The 17,244-nt window shown below is 41.9% G+C and overlaps 2 long non-coding RNA genes across 2 annotated transcripts in view; one reads left to right on the top strand and one right to left on the bottom strand.

Moving 5' to 3' along the window:
• The window catches only part of LOC137865313 (uncharacterized), a 108,540-nt gene that overhangs the window by 9,976 nt on the left and 81,320 nt on the right, over positions 1-17,244 (bottom strand). The window lies entirely within an intron of this gene.
• LOC137865653 (uncharacterized) lies at positions 159-975 on the top strand. Its single transcript, XR_011102035.1, has 3 exons — positions 159-304; positions 398-478; positions 784-975. It is a non-coding gene; the product is annotated as an uncharacterized lncRNA (long non-coding RNA).

The raw sequence follows: 17,244 nt of genomic DNA, 5'->3' as shown, positions 1-17,244 counted from the left end.
GAGACAAAATGGCGGCTGGGGGGAGACAAAATGGCGGCTGCGGGGGGCAGGATGGCAGCTGAGGGGGACAAAATGGTGGTTGGGGGGGGGGCAAGATGGCGGCTGGAGGGGACAAAATGGCGGCTGGGGCAGCAAAATGGCAGCTGCAGAAGGCAAGATGGCGGCTGGGAGGGGCAAGATGGCTCTGGGTTTGTAGTGCCTCCTGGGCATGGCCACTGTGGCTGTCACATACACAAGGCCAACCCAGGGATTTCAAATGGATTTTGCATGAACACATGTTTTCATACGGATACAAAGCACCAAGGTGTGTTGAAGGCCACTGATTCTCCTGTTGTGGTAGTTTAGTTGCTTGTACCTTGACTTGGTTAATAGTATAATTGTTTTCTTTCTCACCCAGCAATGCCCCAAGCAAAGTTCACCATGTTAAAAGGAAACTGCGGTTTCAGAGGGTTTTCAGCATCCTCCAGCAACAGTAACTGTACGTTCAGCTTAATAATTCTATTAAAAGTCTGTTATGTCTAAATTGGAGCCTTAAGTAAATGAAGGATGAGAAGCAATAGTAGAATTCTCTCAGTAGACCATGCAAGTCACAGGTTGGTGCTTTCTGCTACTGTAATTCACAGGAAAATTGCCTTAAGAAAATTAAGACTCTGTAAGCCAAGACTTTTTTGTCTTTTTGGTACCGTATTTGTCCCCCAAAGCTTAAGATAGTTGAAACACACACATCCTTTTCCAGTTCCTTTAAAGTCTGTGATGAAACAATGATTTTTCCTTTATCTTCAGTACAAAACCAATTCTTCATCTGCCACCAAAACACCAAAGGAAAGAGAATGTGGCACCAGCCCAAATGAAATGCCAGAAATTTCATGCAAAACCTGTGGAAATCATTTCTCCAGTTCTTACAAAAGCCACTTTCCTGATTCCCTGGTTCCAGAGCATGAAGCAGGAGGCACCCAGCAGCATCCCTGACACCACAAGGGCCTGGCTACGTGACTTGCCATTTACTTGTGCTGTAATGCACCTGGCACAATGAGGTCTTGGTCCCTTGTAATAGTCATACATGAGATACTGGTACAAAGAAATAATGGTGAATAATAATTTTCCCACCAGATCTATTTGAAATAGTTTGCATCCAAAAGTACTTATAATTCAGGGGGGAAAAAAATCTATTAAAAACTAGTTCTGTGGTACTAAACTTGGCTCAAACCAGCCTCTTAAAAAACAAAAATAAAAACCTAAGTACTGTAGATTAGTTGGCTTTTCACCAACCAAGTCTTGATTGAAAATCAAATACAGATGTGAACAGAAAAAAAGCAGCAATTTCAGCTCTCACAGCAGCCGCTTGTTGTTGGCATGCTCCAGAAAAATATCAGTGCAAACTGGTACCGTCTGGACCACTCTGTAGCCTTCGTGGCAATTACGCAGCCAGAGTGTTCCTGCTGTCCCTATTAAGATAAACAGTGCTTTTCTGCAACAAAGAGAAAGGAGGGATTAAGACAAGAAAAAAGAACTCAGATGGGAAAGCTTAGTTTTCTTACAGCTAAAGGGTCTTTGTGCAACTCAGTGCGCTAAGAGTGAAAGCATAAGCCAAGAAATTCATCCTCTGGCTTGTCCCTGACAATGTCTAAATAGGAAGAGTCCTCCTGCACATGGCAAATGGGGACTCTGTCACCCCAAATTGTAACCACCGGCCAGAGAACAGCAGCTGACTGGGAAGGGAGAAGATGAGCTCTAAAGAGTTTTAAACTCCTTTAATTTAAAAAATAAATGATGAAGAAAGAGAGAGTGTAATGATAAAAGATGTTTTGTGCTGTACTGGCAGAGGAGCAGAATTGATGATGTGATGAGTCAGTTCCCTCTCCATCATTAACAATCCTCAACATGCATCATCCAAAAGCAGCCTCTGTTTGAGATCCCTTACTGTAATATCAGCCATACTTTCCTTGGGACAAGGATCTGTCTTCTCTCAAACTTTACTATTCTGTTGGGGGGAAAAGTATCTTTTTTTTTGTTGTTTCTATCACCATTACAAATTCCTTTCGGGACAGACAAGCTGCTTAAGTAGCTGGTTGTCTGCAGGGCAAGAGAGAACATTTTGTATCAAAATAAATTTCATGTGAATGATACTATTTATTGTGCTAATCTCGGACTATTCTAATTTGCCATACCCAGAAATACTAAGAGAATTAAACATGAAACGTTGAAAACCATATCCATTTCCACATGCAGAGTCTAACTTTGCTGGATTCATTTTTTATTTTTATTTTTTAGTTCTTGCCATAAGCTACCTGGCATTCCCGAACACCCACTCCCTTGCACACGATGCTTGCAGTGGCTATCATACAAATGACACGTTGTCTTTTGGCAAAAAGTTGCACAAAGTGAGGCTTGACTCAGAGACCTGTTCACCAGCAACTGCACGAAGTCTCCTCAAAGTTTCCTACAGAAGCAGAGCCAGAAGGTCTCTCTTAATTAATTCTCTCTAGAGAGTGGGAATTTGGAACATCTCTGCAACACTAACTAGCAGTTTTTAAAAAGAAAATTACTGTCTACAAATACAAACAGCCCCAGATGCATTGGTTTTCTTCTTTCACTTTGTCCCATATACCTACAACAAAATAATCTGAGAACGGAAATACCATTAAAACAGAAAACTGGAAAAAAGATCCTTACATTCGAAAACCATTCACTAACAGGGCCATGGATAAAATACAAGGTCTGGTTCATGACTCATCTCTGAATCTATAACTATTTTTAAATACCAAAGTACTTTGACTTTTATGTAGTCATGACGAATAGCAACAGGCAACTGAATTCACATCCTTAATGTGAAATATTTTATTAAAGACAGTTCTCCACCTAGCCATCTGCTCTCTCTCCCGTCTTTCCTTTTTCTTGGTTCTTCATCTTGGACTCCTACCTCTTTTTTCTCCCAAGAGAGCATCCAACCCCAAAAAGCGCTCACAACATTGCAGAACCATCTTGAAAGAAATGTGGAAATATTCTACAATTTTTACAGGAACAGCTTTTGTACACTTTACACAACAAGATACTGCATATTTCTTAAGAATAAATTCTTTGAAGCTGTCTCCATATTGTTCAGCCATCATTGTTATCAGCCTCAGCAAAAGAAGAACAAAGTTAGCACTACTTAATTGCCACATCACTTTGAAAACAAAGATTTTCTCTACTTCTGGCTCTGGTATCTCCTGGGATATCTTTTTCACACAATATAACAATCCCACTTTGAAGCTTCCTTCCCAGCACACAAGAGGTGAACAATTAATTAATGATGCTATTCCAAATAATTGTGTACTGCGGTTGCACTCCTAGTTCTTCCCTGAGAGCCACCAAGCACCTTGCATGTGATTTGCTTAGAAACTCTCAGTTTGAGCAGCTCCAGATCTCCTGTGAAGGACTAACATGCTCTCTGTGTCCAACATCCGGGGCTACCAGAGGTTAAGTTGGGCTCAGTGCTAGGGTGCCATGACTTCTACAGGCTGCTGTCACTGGCACGAGGAACACCTTTCCCTGCACAGTACCTGGGAAGGAGAAGGTAGAAGCGGGGATGGAGACAGCTGAGCTGTATCTGCCCCTGCCGAGGCAGGAACAGCCCAGGGACATGGTGATGGGAGAAGCACTGCAGAGGTAACCAGACGTCCTTCTATGTACTGTTTTGCCTGCAGACTTTGGGCACTGCAGGCAGAAACTTAGTGTACAATGATTCACATCAGGGACACCAGCAAGGAAGCATGTTGGTTTCTATCTTTTAATAAAAATAACTGTTTTAACATTACACAATAAGCACAATCTTGCTGCAGAGAACAGTTGCTAAACCAGCTTCAGATCTTTACAAGCCTGCAATCCTCAACAGAGAAAGGGAGGGAATTCAATTTGGAGTTAGAGATCTGTGAATACCTATTTCTGCTGGGGATACTGGCAGGACACCCGGCTAGGGAGAGAGCATGGGTGCGGGGGAGTTATTGTGGGCAGCCAGAAGAGGCTCACACTGGCTGCAATTCAAAGCAAAACATGTCATAATGAAAACAGAAGGAACGGGACTTGTTTTTTCACCACCTATTAACTCTTCAGTGCTTTTCTGCTTCTCCAGTTTACACTTACAAACATTCACATATTCAGTGTTAAGGCAAGATCTAATTCATCACCACTGAAACCCCAAAACATAGGTCACCGGAGGGCTTGGAAGCTCTACATAAGTATTATTTAACCTTCACTAACACACTTCAATCATTTGAGCTCAGTCAGATGGGATGGTACCATCTATTTTAAAGAGCAAAGCGATGCATCACAAGGCAAGCCACTAACAATGCTCATTAGCACAAACGAATTAAAGCCAGGAGTCCTGGCTTATGGTCTTTCCCCTCCCAACTGGAATCTCTGCCTAATCAGGTTCTTTTCCTCCCATCATGACAATGGCATATCAGAGATCTTTTCCAGCCCTGTAAGTAACCATTACTCCATGAAAACTGTATTTCCTAGTTTATTTTTTCCATCCTGCTTGCTTTGTGCAGGGGGGGCATTCAGGCCGCTGCAGCTGCCGTACCCTGACAGCAGCCTTTCCTGCCCCGCTGCAGGCAGCAAGGGCCTCTCCCAACCCATCCCTTGATGCCACAGTTCAGACAAGGTGCTGGTATTTCACAGGTAGCCCCTCAGATACCCAAGGGTTTAAACTGTCACAGAAAGGACAGCCTGGATGTCTGGTCCTCTAGATTATGGGAAAAATCCATCTTCCCCAAAGGTTAACCCAAGAGCGCTTGGTCTCTGAGCCTGTCTGCAGACAGGCTGTGTGCAGCGAGCACAGACACAGGGGACGATCTCCATGACGTACAAGTTTCTGTTCACTTGGCAGACTGCTGGCCTGATGATAATTTGGGTCCAGTATACACACACAGTGTTTCAATCCAAGCTCAGGATTCATGCTGGAAAGCTGAACTCCGTATATGCACAGCCCTGCTTTTGTCTAATCCACTCAGACTGTGCTGATGAGAGCCTGGGTCTCTACAAAGACACCCATTTTGCTCAAACTCATGCTTCAAGACAGTGAGAGCTGCATGCAAGCCTTTGCCAAAGCCTGCATGAAAGCAAGCTGCTCGTGGACAAGTCTGGACTTGGACATGGACTTGAACATATGGTCCATTAACAGCATAAGCCTACCCCAAAAGCTGGGTGATCTGACTCCTCCGAGCGTGATGCCTGTTGACCCTAAAACCTAAAGATCAATCATGATTTCAATAGCAATAATTTTAGCAGAGACTTCCAGCAATTCTGGAGCTGGTTTGTCAGCTTTTCTCCTGTTGCCAGAATGGACACCAGTGCTTGCACTAAACCCAAATCCTTTCAGCTCCTTTGCTATGCAGCTCTGTCCTGCACTAGGACAGCCTAAGCCCAAAACTGCTTGCAAGCTCATGGAGCATGGCTGGGGCCTCCACCCAGCAGGACTCAGCTCCTTTTCAGCCCCATCTGCCAGTTGTTACCTGCTTGCTTTGAGGCACTGAGTTTCTATCAAACTGCGTGGCTCTGCCATTTATCTCCCACGTGTCAAAACATGCATCCAGACAGAAGTACGTGCAGTATTTGTGCTACCACGTTCACAAGAGAACGACCACGTGTGGGGATTTGGACCAGATGAGTGCTGTTTCAGCATGAGGCCATATCAGTCTAAGCCACTCAGGTTACATCCCTACCTCCTCGAGTGGGACGCAGTATGTACGCTGCTCACTTTGTCGTTCTCTAGGGGAACGCATGGCATCTGTAATACATTACCATCTTTTCAAAGAAATGTTGTCTACATTAAGTAGAAGTATTTAATTAGCACTTCATTTAGAGCATGTGGTACAGCTCACAGTTCCATTTTGGGCCAGAGATGATTTTCAAGGGTGGGTGGAAAACAGCCGAAAATGCCAGGAGGCCAGAGTAGTTTGCAACAATCACTCCCTGCTTATTTCTGTTTTCACATTATTGCAAACTTTGCAGGGAAGCAGCCATGGTTCGTAGCACTGGTGATGTAAAAACAGAGCCTGATAGCAAACACACACAGAAAGTCATAGTGGCAACATTTACAAATGCCGTGTCTCACCTTGATCCTGTTTTTCACCCATGGCCACTCTGTAAGTGCAAGGTCCCTTCTGCAAGAGGCTATCCCTGGGCCTGCAGGTCTGCAGAGCTGGAAGCAGCTTCTCACCAGCCTCTTTCCCTGTCCCTGGAGCCTAGACATGTGGACAGGCCCTATGCATGAGTCCCAGCCTCGCCCAGGGGAAGCCCAGATGATTCAGACACCCCTCTGAGTCACGCTCCCTCCCCAGGGAGAGGCCAGGTTGTTGGCTGGCCAAAGCTAGTAACAGTTTGTAAACCCTGGGCTTGGACAGCGCGGTGGGTGGTGACACCCCATCTCCAGCGTGGAGCTCAGCTCCTCCACACCCTGCTCCAGCAGGTAGCTCACCCACGCACACAGATTTCTTGCTTCCCTTGGAGATAAACAGCCAGACTCCCTCGTGCATGACCGAGTTCTAAGTAACTAAACACAAAACGCTCCAGTATTGTTTAATGGAACTTGTCCATAATTTTATCAGTTCCTATGAGGACTGGGATTCAAGTGTCCATATTGGCCTAAATATTCCTCCTTGGATGGAGAGCCAAAACCTCAAACAGGAGCTTCTTGCCAAGATCAAAATCAAGTCAAAAGACATCTTACAAACAGACAAGCAAAATCATTGCGCTAGATCTGCTGGAGTGCTTTGGCTATGTGCTTTGCACTTCTCAGGCTGAAATCTTGATCTGACTGGCTTCAGATTTTTTGCATTTGTTCCAACCTCCCAAATGAGCTACCTATTACCTTCCTGGTGCCTGTAATAAATTATTAATAAAAAAGACAATCGGTACATCTAATAAATATATTATCAGAAAAAAACTCTATCAGGCATTATGGCAAAAGGACAGGACCAACCGGCTGTGGTTTTCTGTGTTTCGTATACATGCACATGCATCTATTCATATATAGATAGTGATATATCTATTTATAGATACATGATAAAAACTATTCCTTGGCTGTGTACATACAACAAGTATTAAAGTCAGTGTGACTTTGGTGAATATGCATGTACAATCATTCATCATCATCATCACCTATTTTATGTGCAGTTTCAACAGTTTTCTATACTGTGGCAGTGTACTATGCCATCTTTTTGCAAAAGCTTTGCTGCAAGTGACACCAGTAATCTGACAAATTTTTCACATTTAATTGTGTTAGCAAGTATCAAAATCTCTGAGAAAGAATTTGGCCATAACAATCCAGTTATCACTTGAGATACTACATAATCAATACATGGACAAGCAGGACTGCTGTCATTTTGGTGATGAGAGATTCACACAAAATGTAAATGTTAATACTAGCTGGAAGGCAACACGCATCTCTGGAAATTCAGATTTCTGATATCCAAAATACAGCTAACAGAACAGTAAGGCTGCTGCAAAATCTTAAGTTCAGGCTATAAAGCAACCTTCTGAGACTCATATTTTATACTCTGGTCTGCACTGCCAAACAGCTTATAACTGTCTCCATTCTGCGTGTGTATATCTTGCACTTCTGAAACCCTAGGGCTGCATTTGCAAAGTAGACACTCTACAACTTTCTTTTTTTGTGTATACTGATGCTTGTCTATACGTAGCTATACAGACTTTTTCTTTGGCAGGAAGTTCCAAACACACTATTATTATGGGCACAGACTTGGATTTCCTTTGACAATATAGTCCATAATGTTTCATGAGGTAGAACTTCTAATGCTGTATCTAACACTGGGAAGCTTTGTTCTCTGCAGTGGTATTTGAGCTCATGCCTGTTTGAAGGCTGCCATAGTAAGGAGCTGCTCTGTGTCTCATGTGGGATTATATATCTCATAGCAGTGTGTAATTTAGTGACTCTGCTCCAGCAAATTATAAAGTCCAAGTCAGACTCTGGTCAGTCCCGACGAAGTGAACAATGTGTACCACCAGCACAGCTCTGCTGGGCTGTCTTAGCAAATTAAAAGGTTGGCTCCACTTTACCCAAATGTAAATGCAAAAGGTGCTTGTCCTGATATTTGCAATTACTCTGACTGTCTGCTCGCAGTAAATGCAGCTGGAAAAAGCTAAATTTGCTTTTTAGAATTACATAATTCAAATCACTCATACACGCTCCTGGGAAAAGCATGGCTGTTCGGCTCCAGTTTATTCTTGCAGAAGTCCGTAACCAAGTATGAGCGCTAGCAGATGCAGGATCAGCAGCACTTCAACGCTGAGCATCTCTGTAGCTGCTTCCTTGCAGCTGCAGCAAAGGGAGTTGTTGAGTGTTGGAAAGCAGCAGCACACAGAGTTGTTTTCTTGGGGAAGCAAGGGTGAAGAAAGTGAATATAAGGGCAAGAGATCTCATGGGAAAGAAACTCTGATTTACATTCTCTGAAGACACAGAGATAGGAGATAATGAGGAGAGAGGAAAGACATCTTAAGCCACAATTCTGCTGGCTTTCCTTCTCCTCTCTGCATATTCCCTGGAAGATTTCCTGGTGGCACAAATTGCTTCATGTGTATCTTGTTTATTTTTGGACTGCATAACTTCCTTTGGAGTCAGCCCAGCCCCTGTTGGGAACATACGATAAATCTGGATTCATTTGAAACTCCCTTTTGGAATAGGCAGAGGTGTCCCTGTCAACATGTCAGATTAGGAATGCTCCGTTTGGTTTAATGGAGCTGGTTTTTGGTTTAATCCAAAAGGCTCCATAAACTTCCATTGTCATTTGTGCTCCAAAACTTGCAGTCTTCAGAATTAAAGGGTTTTTTAAAATTATTTTTTAAAGGTAGTGGCTTCCTCGTTATATTGAACTCCTTTGCTGTTTGTTTTGATAGTAAATCAAGTCAATTGTATCCACCAGAGATGAAGTCAATCATATCCAGCAGAGATGCTCCATTTATCCTGGCATATAGGAATGTATTTTTATCAATCTGAAGCCAATATAATTTTAATTATCTGCAAAGTTAAAAAATGAGTCAAAGAATGGGGGAAAACTAAAGAAGGAAATTTTAAAAAAGGATACCCCAAACTGATTACAGTACAGAGTGGAATCAGAATTATTCCTTATAACACAGACTTCTCGGATGTTATTGGCAACTCAATTCAGACGTTCTTTAGCATCCACTTCTCAAAAGACACTCAGATTATTATTACATTGTAAAAGACCACAGTCATTCATTCCTAAAGGAGGTGAACTGGGTAATAATAATAGTCTTTTCCATTAGTAAAACTGTTGGGTTCTCTAAGTGTCATTTTATGGCAGCTGAAACTTTCAAACTACTGAATCAATCAGAAAGCCTTATTTTTTTTTTTTTTTGAAAGAATGGATAATGATGAATGTTGTGCACTGGGCTGGCACTCCGGACATCTGGGTTGAAATCCCATCCCTGGCACAGACGGCATCTGGCATCCACAGAGTCTATTGTGTGACTTCAGTGAGTAACCGCCTTTCATTCCCCAGCCCATGGAAGAGGGATAGTAACCCTTCCTCATGCTCCCATTTTTCTGCCTGATCCAGCTAGGTGAAAAATTCATCAGCTCAGGCCTGTCTTTTCATAGGCACTAACTGGCTAAGTGGCACCTGGTCAGCTCAGACTCTGCCAACGTAACTTGCCCGATATAACATGTTTTTCAGAGATTGCTCAATGGTTTTGGAGGAGGCATCTTGCTCCATTTTGAAACCATATAAACCAAGCTTTGTCATATGAAGGGCTTGCTCCCTCACTTGTGTCTCACTGGAAGGGCAGAAGTTCTCAAGGAAACACTGCTGCAGCTCTACCAGCACGGTGCAGTCAAGCTGCCATAGTGTGAGGAAATTACTGTTTGTGAAAGAAAGTGGTCAAAGACTGACAAAGCCAGTAAAATGTAAAAATTTCTTACATTTACACAGAACCTCAGCCCAGTCTACGATAAGTAGAGTGATCAACATGGTGAAGGGAAGGGTGGTGGTTTTCTGTCCTGAAGTTGCAGGTAGGTAGTTCCCATGACTGTCAATCCACACAGCTCTTCCCAGACATAACCTTAGTCCTCTCTGCATAAGGAGGGGCAGACACCACAGCCCTGCAGCTGTATCAGAGTCGTGCTCTTGAAAAAGCTTTGTTAACAAATAGGAACAAGGATTTGGATAGGTTCAGTGCCTCTAGAACTGGATCTTTCGGCATTGCCCAATTGTAAGGGCTCTTTCACGCCCCGAAGTATTGCTCTAAGCCTGTTTTTTGCATTATTTGTTTCCTCTCTGAGAACTGCCTTCAACCAGTGAATACCCAAATCTCTAGCAGAGGACAGACTTTATAAAGGGGCATCTGCAGGTCCCTGGCCTGCTGGATGCTGCCTTCGTGGGATTCTCTGTGGCAGCCAGTGGTGCTCCCAAGGAGGATGGGTCTATGGGGAGGTTGGGGTCTGGGTAAACTGAGCAGAAGATGAGCCACCAGCCATACAACATCCCAGGGGCTCTCTGCTGCAGTGCCAGGCCGCTATTTCTATACTGCAATATATGTTAGCAGTCCTGGCCCCTCTGCTTCCACTCCCACTTCCCAAGGCACAGAACGCTCTGTGGGAGCTCTTCTCCCTTTCATAAGTGAAAGGGAATGTAGCAGCCCACTTTGTGTCACAAATTGGCATATACGCAAACCAAGCTGCCAAACCTTTGTCCTTAAAAGAGCTGCCCCCTGCACCTTGTGCCAACAGGACAGGACAATGACCTGGATTGCTACTGCACCCATCAGACATGCTTATGGTCATTTAAAATTTGCATTTCTTTTTTTTTTTTTAGTCCAAGGTATTTAAAATTTATTAAAAGCTGACTTCTAGGTTGCCTGCTCTAGTTTTCATTCATAAAAAGTATGCTCAGAGCTCCCAGGATGCTGATTCTGTACTGCCCAGCTGATGAGCTGCCAGGCAGAAATGTTTGTTTTCTCTTTATATGTACACAAGCAATTCCTGAAAACCAAATCCGATTCAAAGGAACTTGACTGCATCATGAACATGGAGACTGTTAGTTTCTGGCTGACCACAGACACACTGCTCGCTGTTTTAGCATGATGGGTAGCATGACCTGGTTGCGAGCTGTACTGCAAAATTAATACCAACAGGAAAAAGAAGAAAAAAAAAAAACTCTATAGAGCAATGCACCAGAGAGGATTCTTCTATCTCTGCTCAGTTCCTTGAGGAAAAAAACAAAAACAAAAACAAAACAACACAGATACATTTCAAATGAAATTCTCATATGATGGGCTCTCTTACAGGCCAGTGTTCAGGTATTAATTTAAGCCTGATTGCTCATTTAGATGGTAAAAGTTTTTGGAAGTATGTAAAGATCACTGGAACACAAGCAAATCAAATACTGTATCCTTGTGCCAGCAAAGCAAAATAGAGCAAGTAATTAGAAGGAGATCAAAAAAACCCAGACTTTCCTTACAACATAGGCAACTTAGAATATGTAAATTAAACACCTCATTAAGGGCAGCAGCACTGCTGATCATCTGCTTTGATAATTGCAGATGAATCCAGAGCAAAAGGTATAAAATTAAAGGTGAAATGCAAAGGGAGTTATTAAATCCTTCCAGCTCAAATACACAAGTTCCAAAACACATACACAAAATTACTGATGAGAATTGGCTGGAGGTTACTACAAAAAACATTTTCTTTAGCTGCACGTTCAACAAATCTAGTTCCTAAAAATACATTTACCATAAAATGACTTAGATAGTAACTAAGGCAATGAAACAAGTTGTCACAGGGATTTTAAAACCCTGAGTGAAGGAATTTTGTAGCTGCTATTTTTGGAATGGGTACATCAACTGCATGTGTGGGGCACTGCACGCAGACATGCATCAGGCTGGATGCCCTTTTCCAAGCTCAACACCTGAATGACACTCAGAAAGCTCAGCACATTCAGAGAAATATTCACCTGTAATTCTCAGAGCTGGAACAAATAAAGCTGTCATACATTTTTAATATTTCTCAGCTATTTAGAATGTAAATATTCATCATTCTTGCAAACCAAAGCCTAATTAGACTCATAAATGATTATTGCTTCAACGTAGAGCAGAAAAGCAGCAAGCATTTCTGAAGCTCATTTCACCTGGAGGAGCCCTGGTTATCTCATGCACATTAATGAGATAACAAGCATGCATAAACTTACCTCTTTGTAAAGTACTAAAAGGCAAACACAAAGCTGAGGAGAGGAACTCCACAAACCATGCCATCCTCAGGCCACCCCCTGCAGCAGCTTCATTGACGTCGCAGGCACCTCTGGGACTGTTTGCTCTGATCCTGCTCAGGTTTTGGTTAACACATTCCTGGTGCTAAGGCCTGGTGTATGCTGGAAGCAGCACCACGAGGTCAAAGCAAGAGCAACAGCATAGGCAAGACACAATGGATAGGGTGGGATAAAGTCATCAGGCAGCCACCATCACCTTCTGCACCCTTGCTTATTATTTGTCTGGAAGCTTCTCCAGTATCCAGTACCTTATGGAAACGGTATAGACCAAACTTTCAAGCTGAAAGATACAAATAAATCATCTTACTGCCAAAAAACTTTTGAAGTGGATCCAATAGAGGCCAAGCTGGCTTTCATGTTACCTGCTGTGATACAGGGGACTCCTGTGCCATGAGGAGGAGGAAGGATAAGTGCTCTCCCAGTGGGCCAGGGAACTATTTTGCTCATGGGCATGCGAGTTACAAGTTGTGAATTGGAAAACTTGTGAGTTAAAAACTCCCTGAATTCATGAGTGCTGAATTAGTGAATTCACGTTAGACTAGTCTGTAAAATGGCATTAAGCCCTTTTTTGATGTGTTAATTTTCTTTTTTAATGAGCTCATAAATTTTAATTTACAGAGTAAGTCATCCTGTAAATCTGAGAGATCCAAACAGACCATGGCAAACTCTTAAGCAAAAAAGATAAAACCAAGCATATAAGATTCGTAGGATCAAGCTGAACTTGTTAGCCAGATCATGCCTATGGAAAAAATAGTCTATTCCAGCACAGAGCAGAGGACAGAATTTTTTTGGTGTGTTAGTCCAGAGTTATGCCCTGAATGGAAATTCAGTAGTCAAAAGTGCAAAGTCCCTTGCTGGCATTTGCTCAAGTGTCCCATTTCAGCAGTGAGCTCATCTACAAGCTAGTGGCTGTAGTCACAAATGACAATTTCCAAATTTCTTTATTCAAGTAGTCAAAGCTATCAGTTTCATTGGGCCTACTCACATGAGGACAAACAGGATTTTATCTTTAATACTGATTTTTGTCAGAATAATCATCTTCTCTCCTGTGCCATATACACTCATCCTAAGAAAACGTATTGACTGAGATGGCCTTCAACAAAAAGAAAAATGGGAAAGAGTCTGGATATGAGTTTTAGGTTTAGAGATGTGCCACCACCTGGTCAAACCCTTGCTGAGTGTGCCCAGGAGGAGCTGAAGGGCTCCTGGTGATGATCCTTGCTCTCTTCTCCTCACAAGACACTTCCTCCGAGGTGGATTTGAGGTGGAATGGCATCTGTATTTTACAGCCCAAGTTTCTGCTGTTCAGCTGTATACCCACAGAGAACTTGAGTGAAACCCATGTTGCATGGTAAAATGTAAAGTGAAATGTAAAAAAAAAAAAGTTTTTTAAAAAAGTAAAGTGGCCCCCATTTTAACTTCTTGCTGCACTGAAGATCTAGTTTTCTATTTTCATTGTTAGAGAACTATATGAATTGCTTCTTTAAAAAAATATATATATAAAAAAATCTGCAAAGGCTCCCAAACCTCTTAATCTAGATGGCTGAGGATTTCCAAGGGAACTTCACAGCGATCTGTGGTGAGCTGCAAATTGCAGACAGAGCCCTCGAGTGTCCTTCACTCCTCCTGGAGTGGTTGCTCAGAGCAGGTTGAGTGTCCACATGCGGCAGGGTGAAATTGCTCTCTGTGGGACACATTTGCCTATCAGAGGGAAGAACAAATACTTGGCTGTGCTGCGGTTATAGCTGTAGCTCCCGAGAAGCCCTCTGTGCAGCTAAGGGCATGCATAATGCATGTGGACTAAACACACATAATACAGATTTGGGGATATTTCCAGCTCCCAAGGTTTCTGATTTTGATCTACTTTGCAAACAGGCGTGCTCAGCTCCCTGGTGGCCGTGCCCTGCTAAGGTACCTCCACTCCAGAAAGACACCAATGAAAGTCAGAATGATAATTTGGGTACAGCTGCTGAGCAATTTGCCACCAGTAACACCTACAGCTTTGTCAGCTGCGAGATTCTTAGTTGGGCACGAGAGAGGAGGGGCAGGCTCTGCCTCTCCTGCCCCAGGTAACAGTGCAGAAAATTTGTTCTGTAAAGCTGTCTTTATCTTTCAGTGTATTGTCTTCTTTAGCAGCACCTGAAGCAGAATGTTGTCAAAGGCAGGACACACAAATAGAGCATATTCTCGATCCATATTCTCATCTGAGACCTGATACAGATACCATGAATTTTCCTGTTCTTGCCCTAATGCAGAGATAATTCCATTTCCATCCCACTTCAAAGTCTTTTTGATTAGGGAAATTCAACTCTGCTCTGCATAGCAAAAATGATAGGCCTTGCTGCCACAGACTAATAATTAAAAGAAAACAGTTCTACTACATATTTCAAGCAATTAGGCTGACTGTACCTCATTTTAAAGATCATTCATTATTATTCATTGAATCATGAGAGATGCTGCAAATTATAAAAATGTAAGTCTTCCTCAGTAGAGAAACCTGCTTTAGGATTTGCTTGTATTTGGATTTTCATTACAGGAAAGACTTCTCGTTCTAGCTTCTTTAGAGTATAAAAATAGCACCGGTGTTAAAATTAAAATATAAATCTGTTCTATTTGTGTTAACAACAGTTCTAATTTCAGGCTGCCTTTTTCCTGAGCTACCCTTTACTATGTTTCCTTTTGACAACTGGCCAAGATCATAGCCTTGAATTCAAAACTTCTACTGTTTTCATGTGGGTCCAGTTGAAATCCCAGTATCAAATTATTTCCTGTAATTTAAGTCTCTCTACAATAGATAAAAGAGAATTAAGTAAAAATCAGATAATTTAATATATTTTTTTAAATAAACAAATTTGAAAACGAAATCTGAGATAAAAACTTTGAGATAAAAACTCAATATACTGAGATATAAATTTAATAGCTACTTACATTTTTATACATATTTATTTACTTTTGAAATAATACATCGTTGCTGCTGATAGTGTGAAGGGAGTCATGCAGTTATTCTCCAAAAAGCTTGCCATTTAAATAAGTAATTGAACTCTACTTCAAATAGCATTTGTTTCTTTTGTAGGAACACAGAGGAAAGAAAATTCAGTGTATTTGAATTTCAGTATATTTGTGTTCAATGAGTGGGTTATTTGACACTGAGAAACTAGCTAGGAGTTGAAAAGGCAAAAAAGTTTGTTTTCTTCTTCCAATTTATGCATACAAATGAGGTGTGAGAGCCTGGGCTCTGTTAGCTCAAAAATGTTGGCAGACACATTGACAAGAAACAATGGGTTCAATTTACTGACTCCGGGTAGAATTCCCTCCTTTAATAAATGCATTCATTTAATTGTGAAACACAGCTAGGTAAACTTACTTCTTTTCTTTCTGAGGAGTCCAAAGTATTTGAAGGCAGCTTTTAAATAATAATTTTAAAGTGTTACCTTAAACATTTACCGATAAAGCCTTTCCTCAGGGAGCACGCAGAACAAGCAAAATGCATCTAGCACATACAAATTTAGAAAGGATTTTTGAAGCACAAAATCAAAACAGCTTTAAATTGGTTGTTTAAAGCTAATGTTTCTGACCAATTGATTTAGATCATGACTTTTATTTACAATTTAAATAACTTAAATCAGTTCACTCCAAATACTTCCCTTCACCCCAAAGCAAACACAGCAGCTATTAAAGAGCTCGTTGGCATACGGCTGCAGCACAACAGAGGGCAAAGCTCTGTGCCATAGCTTACACGGAAGATAACTGGAATTTTATAATTTATTTACATTCCTCTAAGTAGAAAAGTGCATAATACTGTGCAGAAAAACGTCATTCTCCTCCAGAGCCACAAGAGGGGAGCCTTTTCCTTCTGTAACTCAGAGAAACTCCTGCTAGACAAATCACCACCTGGAAACCATTGACTTTAAGAGGGAAAGTCAGCTCCTTTGATCTAGCAGAAGAGTTTGGCATCATTTCCAAAGTCAATAAATACACACAGAGAGTCAATTAAAAAGAAACCAACCAACTTATAACCACACTAATTATTTATATATGCATGTTAAAGACTCATTGTTCCAGGGATTTTACATGAAAAATTAATTTATATAGAAGCCTGCAACTATTTTTCACCATCGTGTGAGAGTGTCTGCAAACCCCACGTTGTTATTCAGAGCGTTGTGGTCATTGGGGAATCCATGGACTTCTGCTAAAAAGCCAAATATTTCGTTTTGAAGTTGCATGTTCAGCAACAGAGGACAGGCTTGCAGTAGGCTGGGAACTCATTAATTGTAGGCTCTAATGTCATGCCCACTATTAAAGCTGTCTAAGCAGTTCATTCTGTATGTTGCAATAACAGGCCTTGAGGACTAAGAGGGTCTCACCATGATAAGAACAATTAATGCACTGTAGGCACTAATTTTGTGCCCCAGAAACATGCTGGGAGCCTCTGTCACAGCTCAAACCCCAAACACATGGCTCAGCTCACAGGGAGCCTTGCCAGGCTGGGAACCAGGAACATGAGTGTTACTCTACATCCACAAATTCACCTTTTTTTTTTTTTTTTTTTTTAATCTTTTGTAGGAAGCCTTAGGTAATTCCTGCCTAGGTAATTCCTGCCTAATTCCATTCCCACCTACAGGCAAATGCCCTCACTGAGGTGGAGGTGGATTACCTGGGGAGCACCAGCTGTACAGATGAAGGAGAAACCAAGGACTCAGAGTACAGAGGTGAAGGATACTCCAAGGTATGCGCAGGAAATATTAAGCATTAAAGAAGGAAGGAAGGTGTGAGCTATGTCATTTTTCTAATTCAATAAATAGACTGAAACTCAAATATGTCTTTGTTTTCTGGATAGAAGGTGGCCCAGCTAGATGTTCAGATTCCCTGAAATTGTGCTTGTACCCCCAGACAGAGCAGCACGAGTCTGATAATGGTCTGGGTAGTAGTCACATAAGAACTGAGGCGAGTCTGGGCTTCA

The sequence above is a fragment of the Anas acuta genome, chromosome 16, assembly GCF_963932015.1.
Source record: "Anas acuta chromosome 16, bAnaAcu1.1, whole genome shotgun sequence".
NCBI lineage: Eukaryota > Metazoa > Chordata > Aves > Anseriformes > Anatidae > Anas > Anas acuta.
Note: the sequence above shows the minus strand (reverse complement) of the source record. Positions and strands in the feature narration are given on the sequence as shown.